The following is a 12,193-nucleotide window of genomic DNA, read 5'->3' on the forward strand; positions in this document are numbered from 1 at the left end:
TTTTGTTTATTGTTAAATAATTTTGCAATTATATGTGAAATTAAGCACTAAATAAATATTTTTTCTCTCATTTTTTCTTAAATAATAACATGAAACTAAAACTATTCTGTACCCCGTATTATGGTAGATATTGTAAGTGTTAAGAAACGATATATACGTTAATACGATAAGTGTAATAAAATAGACGTAAAGATAAAACGTCACAAATAACTGACGTACTTAATTGGCACAGAATTGAGAAAAACGTAAAGTCAATAAAAAATATCTCTGCATTGTGCGGAAAATACCTGCTTCCGTTTACCAGTAGTGACGTATTTACATCGCTCTCAATGTAATAGAAAAAAATTGGCAGGCTACAGTTTACACTCGAAGAGAGATATATATATATATATATATATATATATATATATATATATATATATATATATATATATATATATATATATATATATATATATATATATATACATATATATATATATATATATTTCGAAGCAACTATGATCTGTGCATTGTAGTATGTTACGCGTGACAGCTGACATTTATCTATTTTTTGCTATAAAACACTTTTACACTTTTACAATTTAAATATTAAATTAAGTACATTTACAATATATGCTCTTTACCCGCTACTTGTACACGTCGATTTCTGAAATAGTAAAATTAATAAAATAAACCATTTTTGGATGACGTACAAAGATAAAATATATTATATCAAATTTTAAAGTAGGTCTTCAGGAATACAGCTCTGAAAACCACATTCAATTTAATGCAATTGTTTTTATATGATGCTGGAACAAAAAGACAGACAGACACTTAAAACTTATAAAAAATATTGTTTTGGCTACTATTTCACTTATTAAGGCCCCTTATATAAATTTTTATTAAATATTTCCAATGTAATTGCCTAGTTATAATTTTATTGTATTGATTACTGATATTACCTTTTGTTTTTAAATGTTGCACATGCGCAGTGCTACATTTACATCTCTTATATTTCTATATGAATGAAATCGTAATCTTTACTGGTCCCTTGGGTAGAAATTATGATTGTATTTTCAATCTTAATACATTGAGAGCAAGGTAAATGTTAGAGTATACAGAAAGCAATAATTGTATTATTAGATGCTCCTGTCATTTATAACAGCCTGGTAATTTGGACAGATTGCAAGTTACATTCGTTTGTAAAATGTAATGGTACGTTACACTGATATTGGTGTATTTTATTCGTATTCGACCTGCTGCAAGTACTTACTGTATGAGGGAGGATCAAGGGAATTCTTTTCTGGCAGCAATTAATATTTTCCACCTCCTGTAACTTCACAATGAACATAGCTAAAAGTGTGAACTTTTTGTAACTAAGAGAACATAATATAACAAGATATATAATATTTTATTTTTATAAAAAATTTAAAACTGTAATTTAAGAACTATTACACCTTAAATTTCCATAATTAATTTTGTCATTAATCTCACATTTACCTTTATAAAATGTATTTAATTCAAATTTACCGTTTTAAAAACATTAGAGATAACAAAAGAGGTGTGATATTTTTTATATTTACAGTCGTAATTAAAAAACTACGAAACGAATTATGTACGGTTTCAGAATTTATAAATGAAATCCTTTCATATGATACCCCACTTAGGCTGGAAGAATCATTTTCAAATTTTAATTTTCTCTTTTATGCACTCTAGCATTAAAAAAAAAACTGTAATTTCTTTTGGAAAATATCTATTTAAATATATATTATAAATTTCAGATCTGTAGTATATTGGTATGGTTATACTATCCTGGTATTTCGTAGATATCCCCTTGTCCTTAAATATTTACACATGCGCAGTACTACATTTACATCATGTATATTTCTTATTCAATGAAATCGTAATTATTTCCCATCTACAAACATCATTTTTTTTACAATTTTATCAGTAGGAGAGAATTGTAAGTGTAATAGTTCGATACTTTCTTGTTATACCTACCAACACACAGTTTCCTTGAATGCTAAGTCCCGATTTTAAGGGTGAAATTTTAACTATGAAAATATTGGGTGCTGTAACCCAATCCAATTATGTTACAAATGAGCGATGATACTTAAAAAAAATCCAGCTCGCTTTAAAATTTTGTGTTTTGATTTTCATATTTTAATAATATTCTTATTATTTTATATTACAATTTCTATTAAAACTATTGTATTTTAGCCACGGTTACTTTTTACCATCAAACTGATTACTATCCTGTTAAAATAAAATAAAGTTAGTTTGTCTGTTTGTTATATCTTGGCGCCTCAAAGGTTTAACCAATTGTCTCGAAATTTGGTATACACCTATTGTTTTTTTTATGGGTGTAAATGGTATGGTAATCTCACCTGCGTTAACGGGATACGCTAGCGGAGCACCAGTGAAGGGTGATAGATGAGAATAAAAAACAGGCCAGTTAGCCCATCATGATGAATTCATCAGGAATTAACCATGATAGTTTCCAGGGGGAACCGCGAGGTGGTCGACCTGGTTGGGTATATTGCTAGCAATGGGATTCTCAGTCTCCATTACTAACAATCCCTTTCCCCCCATACATCTGTTGTTTGGGAATAAATAGTAGCCTATGTAGAAGAAGTACAACAAGTAATTATTCTGGACTAGCAACGTATCCCAGTCACATGCCGAGGTCACAGGTAAAAGCTAGTACGTCAATAAATGTATGCATCATAATTGAATAATATGTTACTACGATAATAATAAGATAAGATACTACACGCTGTCTTGTAAGCAGTTACAACCTCCTATTAAAATATTATCAAATTTAATTAAATATTATTTTTCTTTCCCTAAAATAATGAATTGGACTGTTAAGAAATTTTTTAAAATATTTAATATAAAGTCTACTTTCTCAAGTAATGACTCGACAGACTACGTCCTTTCCAAATTTCAACAGAAGTCCAAAAATGACGTTTAACTCATCCTTTGGGCGCAAGAGCGGGTGCGTCTGAGTAAATTTTTTTTTTAATATAAAATTTATGGAAATTATTGAATACAGTGATTATTGTATTCAATAAATTTGTTATAATTTTCTTGGAAAAAAGTTTAAGTTTATTGAAATAAAAATGAAGCTCTTGCAGCCTGCAAGAGGAAAGAAGACGTGAATCCTTATAAATAATTGAAATATCGACGATACAAGAATGAAAGCCCGGTCCCTTGTTATTCCTCTTGTTATTATTATGCGAGGGATCTATCAGTTCACAAACTAAACCTCTTCTTCAAAATCTTAACAATTCAAATAAAATTTCTTAAATTTTTACTCATTAAAAGGCTAACTGCAGTTGCTAACCCGCCTGCCAAGCGTGGCAACTACTGGCAAATCTATTTTTATGGGGAAAGCTTATGTTCAGCAGTGTACACTAAAAAGTTGATATATATTATAATGATTCGTTAGCTTGCTGTTTCACAATAGAAATAAGAAAAACAGATATAATTGCTATATCTTATACTATATTATTTTATGCAGTAATCGAATTCAGGGCGCCATTTTTCTAAACTAATCTCTAAAATTAGTATATCAATTTTATATAACAGCAAGGTCTTCATTATAAAGACAAATATGAACTAAATCTCTAATAAATCTAAGCCTAAATTATTATAAATATAGTTTACGATAGTCCATAAAACAGTCATTTCGCGAAACTATCAAATAATAAGTTAAAAGATAGGATTAGGGAAAAGGCGTTTCAAATTCGACCCGACTAACTATAACCGTACAGCTTCTTTGTCCATCTATAAACTAATATTATAAAGTTTAGATTTTTGTTTGTAATGAATAAACTTAAAAAAAAATATTTTAAAATTGTTAACTGATTAAAAAATACGCGCCTATAGAAAGCTACTTTATCAGGGAGTAACAAAAGCTATATTTTATTTTCAAAAAGTGAAATACTCCGACCAATACTTACACAAAACTATAGCGAATTGTTAGTATACATTACGTTGAAAAATATATACATTAATTTAAGGAGGTAATTAATCCGTACACTAATTTTCATTAACATTTGTCGAGCCATTTTGACGCTGTTAGGTAGCAATTATTTAAAAAATTTTTGGAAATTATACATAAAAAATACATCATACAAGTAGGAAATGTTGACAATAAAAATCAGTTTTATAGGAAGTGGCGGCCTAACGTGTAGAGCTCTGATAATGAGGGACTCCAAACGACAATTCTATATATGCTTATTTAAGTTTCATTAAAATTTTACTTACAAGAATTTAACTTTATTTTCTACTTTCTCTTTTTTACTTATAAGCCATTAACTGTCCGCTGCTGGATAGCCTCTCCCTTGATAAGGGGAATGCCAACCTCAGTTAAGCTTTGCTAATGTTTCAAGAGGGACGCTGCTGCCCATCCCTTGACCATTACGTTCCCATAAACGCCTCTTACGACGCCTATAGAAAAAGAAAGGGTTCATTCATTATATACCAGAACCACATACTGATTTTAATTCAATAAATATAAAAAAATATACATATAAACGTGAACTGAAAGAAAAGCTTTTAAAATAACATCTATTTCTTAAACTGAGGACTTTATTTAGCTTTGCCGCCCCAGGCCTCTAACTAGCTTAGTTCGCCTCTGTAGATAGGTGCTATTTACCTGCAATCGCATCGCATTAGACCTCGATAGTGTATTTAAAACGTCGTACGAGTTTTCCAGATGGTCCATATATACACTAACTTTCATTTAAATCTGTCTAAATATTAAAGCGCGATTAAGATACGAACATACAAACATTTAAACATCCTACAATCTATACACTCAAACATGTTTATAAACTTTCAGATGTTAGTAGGTATACCTTTGTATCGTAGCTCAATCGTCGCGGCGTCGTCTCTCGTATTTTAAACCGGCCCACTAGTTGCGCAAACACCGTCCGCCCAGTCGCCGGCCGCCCGCCCAGCTGCGTGTGCGCATACGTCTCCTTACTGGCAGGTCAGTAAAATATTCTTATACCTAAACAATGTACAAATACGAAGTGAGAGATTATTATTAAGAGAAATCTTAAATACCTCGACCCTCCTTAAGTAGTAAAATTGAATATTAACATGTTTTTTTTATTTGAAATTGCATTATGTTATGTGCATGTCTCCGGCCGTGAATGTGTAATTAACCAAAACGGTATTTCTTGTAAGCTTCACCAGGACTTAACACAAACGACACAGAACGAAAATATCGACTGTGCTGTTTATTTATATATAAAGATCGATTATAAAGTACATGACTGTGTATTGTTCTTGTTCATGAAAATGTATGTTCGTATATGTAGATGAAAACAGTTACTATCGACATATAAATACTGACAGGATTATAATTTTTTTTTTATTTTAATTCCAATATAAGCAGTGAATAAAAGTATTTTTAATAATTGCATTATAATAAAGTTTTTTTTATGAATTAAATAAGGTGTTTTTAATCTATAAATATATTATAAATTATATATATAAATAAATATATATATATAATTATATAGCTATAAATAATATACATATATTATTATGAATTATTATTTATCCATTTAAGATCTAAATCATAATTAATGGATGAATAATAATTTATAATAAAAAAGATTATTATTTTAAATAATAACTAACTGTTTGTTCTATACATACAGGCTATCTTATATGTTAATATTATGTATATATATATATATATATATATATATATATATATTAAAGAATTTAAGCATAAGTTCTCATTATAAAACGTTAAGTTTACAAACTGATAACTTAATCTAGCTGAGATTCTATATATGTAGTAATCTAATATAAACTAATTAACCCAACTGATAGCGGTATGTTCGCTCCACGTCGTGTTTTGATTCAAATATGCTCGGCGAAATGTGTGCACATAAATTGTTACGAATCCATTCAACAGAGATTATAATTGTAAGCATATTTTTTTTTATTCTGGCAATATTCAATTAAAATTGGTTGTGCCTCTTCTGCCTTTGCATGACTTCGTTTACGGATTACATTATAAAGGATTAAAGGATTTGGTGAAATATTACAAACATGTACGATTAACATGAAAAGTCAACACATGGAGATTTCTATAATCCTTGTGCATCGTTGCATACAGAATAACTTCCATTTATTCATCTAATTTTGATATTTTACGATACTCAACCAATCCTCGCGATAATCTTATTAAGCGAGTCGTAAGTTCAACGCCGTTTCGCTTCAATCGCTGAGTGTACAAAGACGATATAACGTTTACTTTAAAGAGTTCATACCCTGAACATTATAGGTTCTAAGTTCTTACTAATGTTATAAACGTTAAAGTGAGTTTATTTGTTCTCTTATAACACCTTAACCGCTTAGCGAATCACTATGAAATTTAATATACACATACTATATACGAAAGAAAAGGTTTTAGGTTATTTTTATACCAGTGACGCGGACGAAGTCGCAGGTAAAATCTATTAGCATTATAAAATTCTTTTCTGTTCAACAGTGACAGCTCCTCAGTTTCCGCGATAGATAAAAATAATTTATAATGTCAGGTCATTGGCTTGACTTTCGTATAAAAATGTAATATTTTGTCTTTAACGTAAATATTTCAAAGAAAGTTTTCCCCTCTGTTGTTTTGATGGTAACGGTCACCTAGTTAGAATCATATATAACTATAAAATTATACATGTATCATATATACCTGTATGATTATAATGATAAATTTATATTAAATTTATATATATAAATATAATGAAAACCGTAGACTTCTACTTATCATTGATATTTGTTAGATAAGCCCTATTGATTTTATCTGTTGGGGTCCCATAGACATAACTAAAGTAATGCTTTTTTATACTACTATAGTGACAAATCAAGTATAAGCATATAATGCTTTTTACAGAAACTATAAAATATATAGAATATATATAAAAAAAGTATATCTAAGTAAATTACAAAAAAAAATCGATCTCAATTCAATAAAAAAGTTATATTTTTTGGCATATAATAAAATTTAAAAAAATCTTTCACAATTCAATGTTTTTTCACTTAAGCTATACATTAGTTGAATTAAACTTTTATATTTTTAATGATGAGCGGAAACTTACACGTTAATAATTTTCTTTTAATATTATTAATCAATTTTCTTTTAATGGAATTTTCTGGCAATTTAATTAAATTTAAACAAATTTGAATTACAAACTAATGTATTGAAGAATTTTGTATCTTCTAGTACATACCTAAATATTTTTAATCTACTTACCAATAAGATTACAGTAAATGATATCACACTAAATAGAAACGAAGTAGGTATACAAAATTATTATTAATAATTACCTAAATTTTATTTTTTAATACCTCTGTATCAGAATTTTGACATACATACACAATCTGATAAAAAAATCTTTATAATATGTATTCATTCTATTTTTTTAAATATTTTGCTTTTCTGTTATAACGCTAAAATAGATTTCTATTTTAAACAATATATGATGTGCACTGACAATACCTGTGTGTGACACGTCAGGTGAATCATAAATATATATTTGCATAGACACACATGCTTGCATGACTCTCTTGGCGACTGCTTTACTTTACAATTATATTATAATCTTTTATCATGATAAATCATTATCATTAACGGTCACTTCTTAGTCATACACTCAATTTCTTAGTACTGTCATGTTAATAACAGAAAATTATTTTCATATCAGCTGCCAAAACACTCATAGTACACAAGTTGAAACGTCAAATTTATTTAATTCTTTAATAATAGAGCTAAAAATTAAACTCAAAAGAAAATTTTACTTTACAAAAAATCTCACAAAAACAGCTTCTATTGTCACTAAAATGTAAAATCTTATTTATCTAATGAAAACATAATGAATGACCACTAAGTTTTTGCTACGCAGGAAAAGCAGCAATGTCTATGTAATAGGCTTCCCGTATAGTGAACATCACTTTTAACGTCCCAAGTACAAATAATATAATATTATACTAATAAGAAATGCCGTGTGGTCCCAATATAGAAAAGGCCACCCCTTCCTTTCCCGTGGGTGGCATAAGAGGCGACTTAGGAAACTTAATAATCAAGGAATAGACGACCTTTTAAAACATCACCAAAGCCTAACTGCGGTTGGCAACCCACCTCTCAAGTGTGTTGACAAAACCCTCCAAAAAGGAAGCCTTGTTTAACAGTGGACAGTTAATGCGTGATATCGTTATCGACATAATCAAGGACTTCGCAGTATAACGGGTTATGTAAAAGGCTTTTTAATCCCCCAAGAAAAGAATAATAACCATCCATTACAACACAAAATACAAGCATTTTGAGATCATTGTAAATTTTAAATCGCTTAAAAATACATAATGTATTATAATATATAAACGGTTCCGTTGTTGTATCTTTATCGATATTTAATTGTTGTAGTAATGTAATACACACTCATGTTACCATTCTTTTGTGTTCAGAAATAACAACGGTCTTTGTAATCGTCTCTATGTATGTATGTCAAGTTCGTTCTAACAATTTATAATTATTTAATGCTGTGCACAACGATGTTTTACAATCTTGTTCCTGTTTTGCAACATTATCGCTTGTTTTAATGTTCTATCAAAAATACATATATTCACTAATTTATGATTAGGTACATCTAATTCTATACATTATAATATACATAAATAAATGTACTATTTATACAGCTATGCTATTACATCTCGAATCATAGTATCGGCCGATAGTGAAATAATAAATAATAGAAAAGTAACTTTAGGACGGTCCATTTATTGTATGATTTTAAAATGCCAATATAATAGAATCTCATTTTTAACGGAGTCAAATTCTCACAAACAAATCTCACGTAAGAGGGGACGGTGTCTCAGTACTTTTTCCTAAAATATCAACAAGAGAGGAAAGGGTTTCAGTTTTGAAAAGATAATGCAATAGGTGTATATGACCTATTGCATTATCTTTTCATTATTATTATTGAAATAAATTTTTATTCATTCATTCATTCACCTTTGGTATTCCCAAATTTCATTTATATATTCACCAGAGAGAGACTTTGTATAAAAGTTGTTTGCTTAGATACCTTAGTCCTATTCGAGTTTCTACCATAAAGCAGTTGTGTTTACATGGTTGTGTTTCGGTTTGAAGGGTGAGATATGGAAGTGAATTTATAGAGTACAGAGAAATAACAACTTAGGAATGGCAACGCGTGGTGGGTGTCATGAGCGCAACATATACTCTATTATGTCCATGTTACTGCTTATGTCTATAGGCGACGGTTACCACTTTTCAACAGGTAGGCCGTCAGCTTGTTTGTCATTCTAAATTGATAAAAAAAATGTCAGTAGACGAGATAGCGTTAGAACAAAATTTTTTGAAAATTACATCAAGTTCAGCAAATGTTTCTTTATACGACTTCAATAAGTAAGTTCTCAATTACGTTACTGTAATTTATTTTTTGTATGTTGCGTTTTACTTCATGAAATCTGTTCCAATTTAAAAAAAAATATCTTCTAATCGAAACGATTTATTCCCATATTATAATTTTGTCAAGATTGAAAACAGTATTGAAATTAAACTAATATTAATTAGATGTGGAATTTATTTTATTTATTTATTTACGAAACAGTTTATCAGGCTTTATACTCGTAACTTGTACCAATTCGCATGTCAATGCCTTATTTTATATAATGTACAAAAAAAATATATATTAATTAATTAACACCAGATATGAACTTCGTTGCCATCCTATAAAATTGTTTATTAGCGTAATAAAATAAGTAACTTATTGAATATATTATTAAGATACTGTGCAAGTAAGGGAGAATATTTAGCCATGTCTGTTCTACATTTCAGTAAGGCAAGTCACGATGTCTTTTTTTTTCAATGGATGATAATAGAATGTTAACCTTGCCTACGCTGACGGTATACGCTGGAGGAGCACCAGTGAGGGATAATAGGTGAGAATGAAAAGGCAGCTCTGTTAGCCTATCGTGATGAAAATTTATTGGAATAGAAGACAATGGTTTCCAGGGGAAACCACGATGAGTTCGACCTATTAGAGTATATTGTTAGCATTGGGACTACTAATCTCCACTATTAACAATCCCTTATCCCCTCAAGTCACGATATCACGCTCTTAAATAATGTTGAGGCCATTTTAACATCGATCTTCGTGTTTCGTCACACGAAGATCGATGTTAAAATAGCAGAATTTATCTTTTGTCCTCTAATAAGCTGGAATTTCAGGAGTACCTCTACTGATAGGAAATGGATAAAGCAAAAAATCACTGACTGGGCGTAATACCCTTATGATAGTAAAATGTATGATGATCATGGAACGATAACGTTGCCCGTCAACTTGCTTGCTATAAATAATTTACGAGTATATTAGATCGTATCATAGGAAAGCAAAATCATATTTTTACTGCGGTTGCATTCTTTTAAGTTTATACCGTAAAAAAATGCAACCAGATATTCAATATAATTTGCCAAACGAAGTAATAACAGACAAGACGGGAAAAATGAGAAATATATTTTACTTATACTAAAATTTAGAAAACTTAGGAAAAAACCAAAAAATTTAAAAAAATAGGTTTAGGATCAAAGAAATGAAGGTTACCAATATGACTATATGTTTTTGTATATGTCACATTTGTATATTTTCAAACTAAAATGTTTAATTAAATTCATATACTTTTTTTTTATTAACTAGTCAATTTTAGCATATAGAAGCAAAATCTTAATTTATAATAATATAAAATTATTCAATATTTTTTTATTAAATATATGTAAGTAATAAATAGTAAAAGTCTATTTATTACTTACATATATTTAATAAAAAATTATCGAATAATTTTATATTTTTATAATTTTTTATATAATACAATCTTATATCATAGAGCACTTGTTTTGCTGGCATTTAATGAAAACCAATTATCATTTTACGACACTAGATGAGATAAAAAATATTATTCCTTTTCCGCCAATCAAATGCAGCGTTGTAAAAGCATAGCATCTGTGTGCCACTTTATGAATTGTATTAACTGGATTGTTATAAATTTATAAATGCTCTCTTCTCTGAGGGCCCCTGCTCCAGATTGAGTGGTAGCAGTTTGTTTGTCTGTATAAATCAACGCCGTACTGCGGTCATTCTAAATTAAAGAGAATGTTTATATGCAGACACGTTTTTACGTAAATACCGCGGTATAAGTTCGTTTCCTACCGAACAGTTGCATTTTTAAATATGTCAGAATAGTAGTACGCGGGTTTTCGACCGCGATCTCATTTTCGTGGAAATCGTTAGTAATATTTTAAATATAAAAGCGAGTTAGATAGAGTTAGAATATTTATTTATTTGAATACATATACATACATATATACATATTAATCGTTATCTGTCCATTGCTGAAGCACCTATTTGAGAGGGGTAGTCACGCTTGGCAGGCGAACAGGCAACCGCAGTCAGGCTTTTGGTGATGTTTTAAGAGCGACACTGCAGCCCATCCTCTAATCATTAAGTTTCCTTAGTCACATATTACGATACGAAAAGGGTGGCTTACTCTATGCCGGGACCACATGGCAACAAATTTAGCACATACATAGCATTAATCATGGCCTACATCCATGCCAATTTTTATCTCGATCGATCAATAAACATATTCTGGGGATTTAATAAAAAAAAAGTTATACCTAAGTAAATGTGGTTAACTTTATACATTATATAACATAAGTTCTCTTACTAAAAGACCTTCAATACACAAACAAACAAAATCTCTTCATTATTGTAGCAAGTGTAGAAACCGGATAACCTTGTTACGACGTGAAAAATTAATTTTAACTGAAATATACATAAACACATACTAGATGCGTGTGACAGACAGACAGATATCTTTGGCACAACAATAAGTAGTTAGGAAACCAAATGTGCACTTTCAAACAAATTTAACCCTTTACTCAGTAACAATAGAGGTTAAAATTGATTCATTGTACATGTTACTACTGTGAGTCAGATATTTGCGTTACTCCACTTTGCTCAAATGTAGAATTTATTTATTTACGTTATAAAAATTCAAAAGGGATTTATAAAGAAGTTATATAATTAGATATAGCATGAAATTATATCTTTTAACCCTAAACTGCTAAGGTATCCTAAGTGGGTTAATAATTTTGGTACAAAATATAGGC

At 29.4% G+C, this 12,193-nt stretch overlaps 1 protein-coding gene across 2 annotated transcripts in view; it reads left to right on the plus strand.

Moving 5' to 3' along the window:
* The first annotated feature begins 4,913 nt into the window (after nt 1–4,913).
* Nucleotides 4,914–12,193, plus strand: part of LOC113517222 (uncharacterized) — a 109,945-nt gene continuing 102,665 nt past the window's right edge. For both annotated transcript variants that reach the window (XM_031911404.2, XM_026901834.3), the window contains exon 1: nt 4,914–4,981. The gene's annotated coding sequence lies outside the window, so the exon portion shown is untranslated. The remainder of the gene's footprint in view (nt 4,982–12,193) is intronic.

This window comes from Galleria mellonella, unplaced genomic scaffold (genome assembly GCF_026898425.1).
Source record: "Galleria mellonella isolate WM207_F2 unplaced genomic scaffold, CSIRO_AGI_GalMel_v1 utg28, whole genome shotgun sequence".
NCBI classification, from domain to species: Eukaryota; Metazoa; Arthropoda; class Insecta; order Lepidoptera; family Pyralidae; genus Galleria; species Galleria mellonella.